The sequence below is a fragment of the Aquarana catesbeiana genome, linkage group LG01 (genome assembly GCF_042186555.1).
Source record: "Aquarana catesbeiana isolate 2022-GZ linkage group LG01, ASM4218655v1, whole genome shotgun sequence".
Taxonomy (NCBI): Eukaryota; Metazoa; Chordata; class Amphibia; order Anura; family Ranidae; genus Aquarana; species Aquarana catesbeiana.
In genome coordinates, this window is record NC_133324.1 from 642,459,577 (window position 1) to 642,472,157 (window position 12,581).

General features: G+C 44.3%; 1 protein-coding gene across 1 annotated transcript in view; it reads left to right on the top strand.

Moving 5' to 3' along the window:
• Positions 1–12,581, top strand: part of LOC141109805 (melanopsin-B-like) — a 283,394-nt gene that overhangs the window by 169,972 nt on the left and 100,841 nt on the right. The window lies entirely within an intron of this gene.

A 12,581-nucleotide genomic window follows, 5' to 3' on the forward strand; every position in this document is an offset into this window, starting at 1 on the left:
GCAGGTTCCAATAATCTTCAGTCTGACCTTCATAGATAAAAATGATTCTTTATCATGTAGAAATTACCCTGTTGCCTACATTTCAGGAAATGTTTTTCAAAAAGAAACAACCTTGGGAACGGCTTAGAAATTAGTGCTTCGTGGACAAAAAATTTAAAAAGTAAAAGAGTAAATTGAAACCATGATGATAAAGGAGGAGAAAATGTAAAGAAGAATAAGTTGAAGGCTAGCCTGTATTTGTAGGAGGAGTCTGAGGGCTATATATCCCTCCTCCTCCTCCATCAGATCCTTCGTCGGACCATTTCCTGCCGATGCATGTCACTTCCGGTTCAGTGCGGTGTTTGGCGCCAGCAGTGGTGGCGGTTCCTCTCCCGGGCTCACGCTGGGTACCATTGGGAGACCGTTCACCCATGCATCTAGTGCGCAATCCAGCACCATCGAGGGGCCCGCTCTCCCGGTGCGCACGCTGGGTATCATGGGGACCGCCTGCCCACATGTACATGCTGTATCCGGCATCTGCGGGGAGGCGCCACCTGCTTTCCCCGGTGCTCACGCGGGGGGTATGGGGGGCGTCCGTCCACCCACTTCTCCCTAGTCACGCCAGCGTCAGGGGGTGTTAGGGGGGCGTCCGCCCATCCACCTATCCATTTCTCCCAGGGTTTGCTGGGCTCGGTTTCACTAGGGAGGTGGTGTACTCTGGGGGCGGAGCTCCACCCCTCCAGCCGACTGCATTCCAGCTCCTCCTAGTCTCCGTCCCTCCAGTCCTCTGCACCGCAGCTCCTCATGCTCTCCCCAAGAAATCTAGTCGCTCTTCTGTCAGTCCCCCCTTTCAAGCTGCAGAAGGGGGGTCACTGAGGGCAGTTCCAGGATGGGGGCTGGTTGGTGGGTTAGCTCCACTGCCATGGCCAGCTACAAATAATTTTCATGATTGATAGGAGTTCTGTTTTATCTGATATTATGATTTTGCCACTCCTGGAATTTTTTAATAAAATTAAAAGAAAAAATTCTGTCATTAGCGTGTTTGTCATAGCGGTTCTGTCATTAGCATGTTTGTCATAGCGGTTCTGTTATTAGCGTGTTTGTCATAGCGGTTCTGCAATTAGCGTGTTTGTCATAGCGGTTCTGCAATTAGCGTGTTTATCATAGCGGTTCTGTCATTAGCGTGTTTGTCATAGCGGTTCTGTCATTAGCGTGTTTGTGATAGCAGTTCTGTCATTAGCGTGTTTGTCATAGTGGTTCTGTCATTAGCGTGTTTGTCTTAGCAGTTCTGTCATTAGCGTGTTTGTCATAGCGGTTCTGTCATTGGCGTGTTTGGCATAGCAGTTTCTGTCATTAGCGTGTTCTATCATAGCAGTGTCTGTCAGAAGCGTGTTTCTGTCATAGCTGGTCTGTCACTAGCATGTTCTATCATAGCTTTTCATTCGCAGCATTTCTGTCATTGTAGCTTTTCGTTCATAGCATTGTCGTAGTTTTTCCGGTCGTAGCATGTTCCTGTCGCAAGCATTTTCCGGTGGTAGAATTTTCCTGTCGTTAGCATTTTCCTGTCATTAGCATTTTCCTGTCGTCAGCATTTTCCTGTCATTAGCATTTCCCTGTCGTTAGAATTTTCCTGTCATTAGCAGCATTTTCCTGTCGTTAGCATTCACTGTCAGTAGCATTTCATTCCTAGCATTTTCCTGTCGTAGCATTTCATTCGTAGCATTTTCCTATCGTAGCATTTCATTCGTAGCATTTTCCTGTCGCAGCATTTAATTTGTAGCATTTTCCTGTCACAGCATTTCATTCGTAGCATTTTCTTGTTGTAGGATTTCATTCGTAGAATTTCCTGTCGCAGCATTTTCCTGTCATAAGCATTTCATTCGTAGCATTTTCCTGTCATAAGCTTTTTCCTGTCGTAGCACTTCTGTCATCATAGCTTTTCATTCGTAGCAATTCTGTCGTTGTAGCTTTTCGTTCATAGCTTTCTGTCATAGTTTTTCCTGTCATAGCAATTTCCATTCGTAGCATTTCATTTGTAGCATTTCCCTGTCGTAGCATTTCTGTTAGCTAGTGCTCACATCTAGGATCTGTCACGTCTACGGATCCATACGGGTTGAGGTTTAATTTTCAATTGATTGTCGTCTCACAATCTTCTCACCCGTATAACATACGTCATACGATGCGCGCTAATTTCATTACACTTGTACGCCTACCCACCACGGTCTGTGGGTACACTAGCCCTGAAGGATTGTTTTACATGTCTCTGTTGTTCTGTAGTAGCTTTTTATTGGTAGCATTTCTGTTAGCTAGGGCTCACATCCAGGGTCTGTCACGTCTACGGACCCATACGGGCTGAGGTTTCGTTTTTAATTGATTGTCGTCCCACAATCTTCTCGCCCGTATAACATACATCATACGTGCACGTTCACCATTACACCTTTACAACTACGCACCACAGTCTGTGGGTACATCAGCCCTGAGTGTTCATTTTTAATTACCTGTCTTGGAGCTGCAGGTTGCTCGGGCTCGCTCACTACATACACTAGGGGCATGTCATCTTTAGGTTCACATTCATGTGCTGTTGGTCTTGTCATTTCTGCACCTACATCCTCATACTTGTTAGGTACATAGGGGTAGTGTTGTTTTCGTGGGTTGGTTGTCTGTTCTCATTTCTCTAGTTTGTGTTTCCTTAGATCAGGGCATGTCGTGCATTTCGGAAGCAGCCAATTCACATTCATCCCTCCACCACCACATGGGGGTTTCAGTGCATGGTAGCACCCCAGCATTAAGGGGTGGGACCATACCAAACTCACAGCTGAGTTTTATCGCTGGTGTACCCCTTTCCCGGCCTCTGCTGGGGGGGAAGTATTTTAGGTAGTTAATCTGAACTCCGTCTCAACCTCTTCCATCCACCAGTGCAGCACATGCCATGCATGATTCTTCAACCCAGTTCATGCAGTACTTAATGCGATCTTACGTCCATGCTAATTGTTAGACAGGTTGGAGGGGATCATAGCCGCTCGGCTTGCGCAGAGGTGTCAGCTGTGGCTCCTGCTCTTCTCAGTACGCCTGCAGGTGATGTTGGAATTTCTTTACAGTGGCATGTAGAAGTGGGGGCAAGCTTGGTCACAGGTGTTCGATCTGGCCAATGGTTCTTTATCCAGAGTATTCCAAGGGCTTCTACCAAGGGTGGGAAGGTTTCATAGGTTCATGTCTCCGGCTTTCGCTGCATATTGCCTCAGCAATTTGGCCTCATCTGCCAACGCTATCTAGTATCCATCAGGTGACCAGCATTTCAGGCCCCTACAACTCCTGTCAGTCTGTCCATTTTTTGTAGCTCACCCTCTCTAAGCCGTCAAGGGTATTCAGGGAAGTCAGGGATGTTCTCTTTGGCACGGCCACCAGCGCTGCTTCTGTATTTCCAAGTGACAGTGCTCCTCTCCCGGTGGCCGCTCTGATAATTCTGGTACACACACGATCTATGAGAGCAGAGGAAGAAGGGGCTTGGGAATCTGCCTCTGGAACTGGCATGCTGCACGGACATCGGAGGACAACATGCTGTGAGTAGCATTTGGGACAGAGGAAAACTCTGTACTGGAATGGGGGGGCTTTGTGGGAGGAGAGTCTTGCCTTGTACTTGGGGGGGAGTGGAGTGTGGAGCTCTGTAATGGAATCTGGGGTGGAGGAGATCCATGCACCTCTGTACTCTGCACCCACTTCACCACCTGCAACCTACACCCACCGCACCCCCTGCACTCTGCACCCACCTCACCCCCTGCACTCTGCATTCACCCCCTGCACTATGCATTCTGCACCCACCTCACTCCTGCACTCTGCACCCACCTCATCCCTGCACTCTGCACCTACCTCACCCCTGCACATAGCGCACTCCTTAACCCTGCACTCTGTACACAGCTCATCCCTGAACACTGCACTCTGTATGTAGCGCACCCATGAACCCTGCACTCTGCACGTAGTATTCCCCTCAACCCTGCACTCTGCACATAGTGTTCCCCTCAACCCATGCACTCTGCAATTAGCGTACCCCTCAACCCAGCATTCTGCACATAGCGCACCCCTCAACCTTGCACTCTGCACCTAGCATACCCCCCTAACCCTGCACTCTATAAATAGCGCATCCCTGCACTCTGTACCTAGCGTACCCCTGAACACTGCATTCTGTACATAGTGCACCCTTCAACCCTGTATGTAGCACATCTAAATGCACTCTTTATGTAGTGCACCTCTCAACCCTGCACTCTGTACATAGTGCACCCCTTAATGCTAGTGTAGTTTGGCCACACCCGCAATTTGATGCAGGGGTTATGATGTGCAGTAACCTCTAGCAACCAATCAGTGAGCAATAATGATTTGCAGTAACCTCTAGAAACTAATTAGTGAGCAGTAATGATGTTTTGTAACCTCTAGCAACCAATCAGCAAGCAGAAATTATGTGCTGTAACCTCTAGCAGCCAATCACAATCGCTACCTGATCTGCTGCAGTAAACTCATTTTGAGTCTAGCTGGGGGGGGCAAAAAAATGTTTGCCCAGGGTCCGATCAATCTTAAAGACAGCCCTGCCCATACCTGGATATTTTCTTCACTCCCCTGGAGAGCTGCTGGAGAGATGGGGGTTATAAAGCAAGCCTGTTTCTTTCCTTGTGTTGGTAAAGCACAGGTTTTATTTAAATACATCATACACTTTCAAATGTTTTCATAGTTTTAACTAGGTATTAGTGTAGTTATATTCTCTGTGTTGTTTGTTTGCCTTACCTTGGAATGATGGGCTCACATGTTGTGGCTGCACTTTGTAGGGTCATGAGTCATGACTGATCGATTCCCCTATATCCATGTATTAACCAACCTAGCTTGCCCCTAAGGGTAGGCAACTTGTTGTTCTGGTTGAGACACACAGCATCCAATGCATGATTTGCCTTTTCCTCAGTGTGGCATCACAAATGTGAGAGTGCTAATGATATGAAACTGCATGGTGAGCTCTCTGTTAATTGCTCTGGCTCTTTGTGTCTATTTCAGATTTAATTACCGTTTAGTTCTCACATGCAGAGCATTATACGAGACACCCTGGGTTTGAAGGGTATATAGTTTCTTCACAGGAAGTGTTAGTTCTCTGACTACTGAGGTCACGCATTAACCTGTGCAGTGCCATCCTTCATGTTTGCACACAAATGGAAACTTCAGATGCTGGAATGTGAAGCTGTACTCTACTACTAGCTGTGTACACAGAACAGCATACAACACTATGAAACTATATAAATAATGCATATCTTATGCAGGTAAAAATCATAAGGTTCAGGTAAGAAGGTTTATAATATATCCTTTACAGCACCGCACTTTAAGCCTTATCTGATAATAATTCCTTTAAACCCCTTCCTGCTTAAAGTGATTGTAAAGTCTCGTTTAACCACTTGCCGCCCGCCATATAGCAGAATGACGGTGGCAAAGTGGTTTCAATATCCTGACTGGGCGTCATATGACATCCTCAGGATATTAAGCTGCTGCGCACCCCCGGGGGCGCGCATCGTAGCGATCTTTGTTGCGGTGTGTCAGTCTGACACACCACAACTCCGATCTAGGTAAAGAGTCTCTCACAGAGACTCTTTACCACGTAATCAGCCGTGTCCAATCACGGCTGATCACGATGTAAATAGGAAAAGCCGGTGATCGGCTTTTCCTCACTTGTGTCTGACAGACGTGAGTAGAGGATAGCCGATCGGCTGCTCTCCTGGCATGGGGGGTCTGTGCTGATTGTTTATCTGATTGTTTATCAGCACAGCACAGCCCCCCTCGGATCCCACCCAGGACCACCATCATGCCACCCAGGACCACCAGGATGGCCATCCACACTAGACCACCAGGTATGCCCCCCTAGAACCCCAGGGAAATACCAATCTGTGCCCAGGCAGTTGCCAAACAATGCCCAGGCAGCTGCCAATTAGTGCCCACTCACAATGCCTACCACTGCCAGTGCCACCAGGGATGCCTATCAGTGCGCGTATCAGTGCCCATCAGTACCACGTATCAATGCCCATCAGTGCCGCCTATCAGTGCCCAGCAGTGCCCAGTAGTGCCGCCTATCAGTGCCACCCATAAGAACGCATCTTTGGAGCCTTTCAGTGCCCATCAGTATCACCTATCAGTGCCCATCAGTGCCCACCAGTGCCACCCATGAGTGCCCATCAGTGCCGCCTATCAATGCCCATCAGGGCTGCATATCAGTGCCACCCATCAGTGCCGCCTACCAGTACCCATCAGTGCCGCATATCAGTGCCCATCGTCAGTGCTCATCATTGGTGCCACCTCATCAGTGCCACCTTATCAGTGCCTGTCAGTGCCGCCTTATCAGTGCCTATCAGTGAAAGAAAAAACGTACTTATTTACAACATTTTATAACAGAAACAAAAGCAAAAGTTTTATTTTTTTTCAAAATTTTCGGACTTTTTTTATTTGTTTAGCTAAAAATAAAAACCGTAGAGGTGATCAAATACCACCAAAAGAAAGCTCTATTTGTGGGAACAAAATGATAAAAATTTAGTTTGGGTACAGTGATGGATAACCGCACAATTGTGATTCAAACTGCAACAGCGCTGAAAGCTGAAAATTGGTCTGGGCAGGAAGGTGTATAAGTGCCCTGTATTGAAGTGGTTAAAAAAATGAAATAAAATAACAAACATGTTATACTTACCTCCTCTGTGCAGTTGGTTTTGCACAGAGCAGCCCAGATCCTCCTCTTCTCGGGTATTCTTGGGTCAGGAGCAGATCTTTGCTGCTCCTCGCCCCTCCCTCCTATCGAGTGCCCCCACAATCAGCAGCTTCCTTTAGGGGCACCTGAGCCGAGTCACAGCTCCGTGCGTCCATTCAGACATGAAGCCCCAACCCGGCCCCGGCCCCTCTCTCCCCTGATTGGCTGACTGACTTTGATTGACAGCTGCGAGAGCCAATGGCACCACTGCTGTGTCTCAGCCTATCAGGATGGCTTAGACATTCTTGGACAATGCTGGAGAGAGATGAGGCTCAGGTGCATAATTAGGGGGTGCTGGGGAGCTGCTACACACAAAAGGTTTTTTATCTTAATGCATGGAATGCATTAAAATAAAAAGCCTCTGGCCTTTACAACTCCTTTAAGGCTTTTTCTGACACTTGTAGCTTACAAGTTAAAATCCATATTTTTTGTTGAAAATTACTTAGAACACCAAACATTATGTATATTTTTTTAGCAGAGACCCTAGAGAATAAAATAGAGATTGTTGCACTACTTTATGTCACAAGGTATTTGCACAGCGGTCTTTCAAATGCAATTTTTTTGGAAGAAATACACTTTCATGAGCTACAAACAACCAAAAGAGTAAAGTTATGCCCTGTACACACGATAGGATTTTCTGACAACAAAATCCATGTTTTTTTTCCGACGCATGTTGGCTCAAACTTGCCTTGCATACACACGGTCACACAAAGTTGGTTGGAAATTCCGAACATTAAGAACACGGTGACATACAACACGTACGACGAGCCGAGAAAAATGAAGTTCAATATCCAGTGCTGCTCTTCTGCTTGATTCCAAGCATGCGTGGAACTTTGTGCGTCGGAATTGTGTACACACGATCGGAATTTCCGACAACGGATTTTGTTGTCGGAAAATTTGAGAACCAGCTCTCAAATTTTGTGTGACGGAAATTCCGATGGAAAATGTCCGATGGAGCCTACACACGGTCGGAATTTCCGACAACTAGCACCTATCAAACATTTTCCGCCGGAAAATCCTATCGTGTGTATGGGGCATTAGCCCATTTTTTTTGCAAAATGTGAAAGATGATGTTATGCCAGGTAAATAGATACCTAACATCATGTCATGCTGTCCCTTTAAAAAAACATTTTCTGATCACTTTTATTGCTGTCACATGGAATGTGACAGCAAAAGGCAGTGTTAGCCACTCTTTATGGAGGGATCTGTGGTATACAGTATAAGACCCCAAATCCCTCCTTTGCACTTAAAAGCATTCACAACGCCAAGTTTGGCAGTTTTGAATAATGTAATTTTTTTAAAATTTGGCGCCTTTAAGTCTTCAGTAAACCGGAAGTCATGATATCGCTTCCTGGGTTACTAGATCTGAGACCCAATCGAAGCTGATTCCGGCTTAGTTCGGGTCTCGCCAGCCGGAGGATGTGCCAGCTGGTCGTTCGGGGTCTCCCGGTGAGACGGGAGAGCCCAGGAGAGCCGTGGAAGGTGGCGGGGGGGACATCCCCTCCGGCTGCTTGTAATAACAGCTGAGCGGCTGTTTGGCCGCATCATTTGTTAGGGCAAGAAAGTCGACCGTCCGCTCTAAAAAACGGTACTGGGGTGATGCGTGCAGCTGCATGCATCACCCCAGTACAGCCCCTTCAAGCCGAAGCCTGCATATTTGTGTTACGTCGGCGTGAAGGGGTTAATATAAAACTGAGCATATCTAAAAAATAGTGTTAACCACAATTACATTTATAAATTACTACAACTCCATAAAATAAATGTGACTAGATTTCTGCAGCCTCCTTAAAGTGATATTAACCCCTTGGCAAATATGCAGCCTCTCGGCACCTGGTCCTTAGTGCTGAGGGGCTGAATATTTGCGTGAGTCGCCCCTATTATACCTGTGCCAACACAGTTACCATCGCCTAACTGAAAGCTCCTGATCGCTCTCTGCGATCGGGAGTTTTTGGCCCATGTGACAGCCAATTACGTTGGTCATGTGATCATAAGCCGCGCCCACCTCCCAGCATCATAAACCTCTTAAAGGGACCGAAGCTCCAGCCTTAAGAGGTTAAAGGCTCTATTTTTTTTGTTTAAAAAGAACAAACATGTTATACTTACCTGCTCTATGCACTGGTGCAGCCCAGATCCTCCTCTTCTCAGGTCCCCTGCCGGTGCTCCTGGCCTCTCCCTCCTGCTGGGTGCCCCCACTGCAAGCAGCTTGCTATGGGGGCACCTGAGCTGACCTGCTGCTCTGTGTGTCCATTCAGACACGGAGACGCGGATTGGCCCTGCCCCCTCCCGCTCCTCATTGGCTCACTGACTTTGACAACAGAAGAATGCAATAGAATGCATTAAGATAAAAACCTTCTGCCTTTAGAACCAATTTAATTATATAACAATCATAAACAAAAGAAATCAAAAGTAGATTTCAGGAGGCGCTGGATACTTAAAGCGGAAGTAAACCCATCCATAAAACTGCTTCATTTCCGGCACATGCCGGAAATGTAACACTCCCATTGGATGTGCTCTCCACCAAACTGTCAAGCCATCCAATGGCTGGTGTCATAACTGATCACATGTGCAGCATCATGGCAGTTGTAGATTAAACAGAGGCAAAGATGGCAGCTTCCTTGGCAGAAAACGATAGGAGGGTTTACTTACACTTTAAGTTTCTCTATTAATAAGCAAGTCCCAAACAGTCCTACAAAAATATAAGTTGAGATTGAGTGTAGAAAAAAAACCACAGAGTGCAGATATTACACTTCAATTAGCGACCAAGAGTGCTTCACCGCTCAAAAAGGTGAGTATCAGATAGTTTTGAACCACATACAGTATAAATGATCGGCAAAACTTGCTTGTTTTAAATCACTTGCTCTGGTGTTTCTTCATACCCACTTGTACTCCTTCATAATCCAAAAGCTTTGCATTCAGTGGTCCCTCAAATATCAGACAAGAAGAACTCCAATAGTGTATTACCATAAAAACAACTTAAAATGTATTCCTCAAAAAGATACTCGCAAGCACATTAAAAGCATAGACACATAAAATGTCAAGATAAATAAATAGCCACATATGTGCGACTGTCCCCTGTGTCTCCCTCAGTGTGCCGGTACTCCACCGTCTCACCTGCTATGTGTGTTTATACAATATATACACAACCGCCCTACATATAGAGGAAAAATAATGTGCATTCCAACGTGAAATTATTACAGAAAAGACCTTATTTAGTGTATAATATCTTGTTGACAAATGTTTACTTTGTAATGTTTGTAGAGTTTTCTATCAAACTGTTGTTGCTTTTGTTTAATACATATCTTACTTACTTATCTTATCTTACTTAGTTACAAATGTATTTTAAACAACAGTTGAATCTATATTGCTGCATGTAGTGTATAAACACATTGATTTTGACCTCCAGCATTCAATAAGAAAATGTGACACTTCAATGGATCAATGGTCACGTAGTGACACTTAAGCAATGACTTTCAGAACACTATTATACATTATAAATAACTACTGGCAATGAGTAAAACATGGATTGCACAACATGCTAGTAACACAATTGAATTCTGCTGGAAACAGGAAGTTTTACCTGTCCTTAATATATTCATAGCTGGGCAGGTTTATCCAGAGGTCTTAACCTTCCTCAAGTGCCCCTTCCACCATGTATATTTGTATATATTACTGAGTTGCCTCTTTTTATTTCTGGCATTATCCTAAAAGCCAAATTTATTAACAAATTACACAGTGTTAAAATAGAGCTCCTGTATTGCTGTGAATCTAATTAGTTTGTTTGGGTCAAGCTGGCCCAAATAAACTATTTCCTTTACATAACTATGTGGCCATTGTGTGTGCAATATACTGTTGCAGTTTCAGCTACATACAGTAAAAGGAACTGTGTTCCAGCAGTAGTATGGGTGACTTCCCCTCTACTTCTGGAACTAAATAGAGTCAACCTGAATGAGTCTCTACCATTCAGTTTTTTATTTTCCTTGCATGTCCCCCTCAGATCTACAGCGAATGCACTTCCAAGTGCACTTGCAGTGCACTTGTAGTACAAAGTGGATTTGCCTTTAGTAAATAAACCCCATAATGTTTCAACAGCTGGGCCTCAGGTACAAAATGTCTGTTTGCTCTAGGGTAAGTTTGCTCTGTGTCTCCTAGGTGGCAGCCTATTTCAGTGCTCATACAATCTAAGACTTTTGTGGCTATCGTCTCTCTGAAATAATATACTATAATATTTGTTTATTGGAAAAAGTGCCTAGTCTCATCCCCTTATATAGCAGCCTAATTAAGCTGCTTACATACTATCCAGTGAGTGTTTAATATTTTTAGCTGTTGTCTCTAAAATAATTCAGTCTCATTTTTGTTGCTTGATTAAAGCTTGGCTCATCTCTCCCTCTCAACCTGTTGCCTAAAAAAAAGCAAATTACACAAAATGCATCAACTGTACAATATGTCTAGATATTTTATGTGAAATCATGCTCTCTCACTAATATTTCTTGATTATAACTTGCCTTATCTCATCCTCAGAAATTGCAGTCTAAAAAAGCTGCGTATATGCAAGGCATTGACTTTACAATATATGGGGCTATTTCCTGTAAAATAACAGTCTCATTTTTATTTATTGATTAAAGCCTTGTCTATCCCTCAGAAATTGTGGCATTATAAATATGCTAACATACAGTGCATCAACTGTACAATATTGTTTGTGAAAGAATAAACTTGATTTTTTTTTTTTTTTTTAATAAACATGCCTCACCCGCTTTTGAAAAAAGCTGCTTACAGCACATTTACTGTATAATGTTCTGTCTCTATTTATTTTAAACTCTTGCACTCTAATTTTTATTTTATTATAAAACCTGCTTGGTGTCTCCCTCTTAATTTGTGGTCTAAAAATTGCTTACATACTGTGTATCGATCATGTGTAACATTTCTGGCTATTGTCTCTAAAATAATACACTATAATTTTTATTGCACAATAAAAGCTGCCTACTATTTACTTAAATTGCACCCTAAAAGCTGTTAACACAGTGTGCATCGAGTGTCCACAAAATTTCTGGCTATTTCAAGCCTGACTGGTCTCTACCTCTTAAATTGCACCCTACTAAAGCTGCTTACATAATGTGTACTGAGTTTGTGCAACCATCAACTATCACTTCCAGGCATGTCAGTTCTGTACTAGCCTTAGCTGCAGCTTTCCTACTCCTACATTACTGCTGTATCGGCACAGATAGACTGACAGCCAGAAATACTGAGGGAAAGCATACAAAGCTATCATGCTGCATTACATCAGCTGTATATACCAGGAGCTCTCTCTTTTTTGTGCTTTGTGAACTCCCCACGTATACAGTTAATTTCACAGTAAAGGAGCTCTGTCATGTATATCTTGGTAACAACATGTCTGATCCTAGTAAACAAAGGCTGAGCAGCTGCATGTATCACAGGAGCTATAGCCCAGCTACTGCAACCTCTACCATAACCCCTGCCAAATCTCTCTCTCTTCCACTGTCAAAAACAGAAGTGACTTGGGAATAGGGAGGGGGAGCTATAGCTGGGGACAGCACAGAGTGAAATCGAACACTCCTGGAGGAGTTAGATCCTTAGGAAATATTAAATCTTTGGAAGAATGAAAGTCATTCAGAAGAAAACACTCTGTGATAACACAATGGGGTTGATTTACTAAAGGCCAATAGACTTTGCACCTTGGAAAGTGCAATTGCACACTGCAAGTGCAGTTGCTCCAGAGCTTAGTAAACGAGGTAAAGCTTCACTTTGCAAAGAATACCCAATCACATGCAAGGAAAATAAAAAAAACAGCATTTTTGCTTGCACATGATTGGTTGATGAAAGTCAG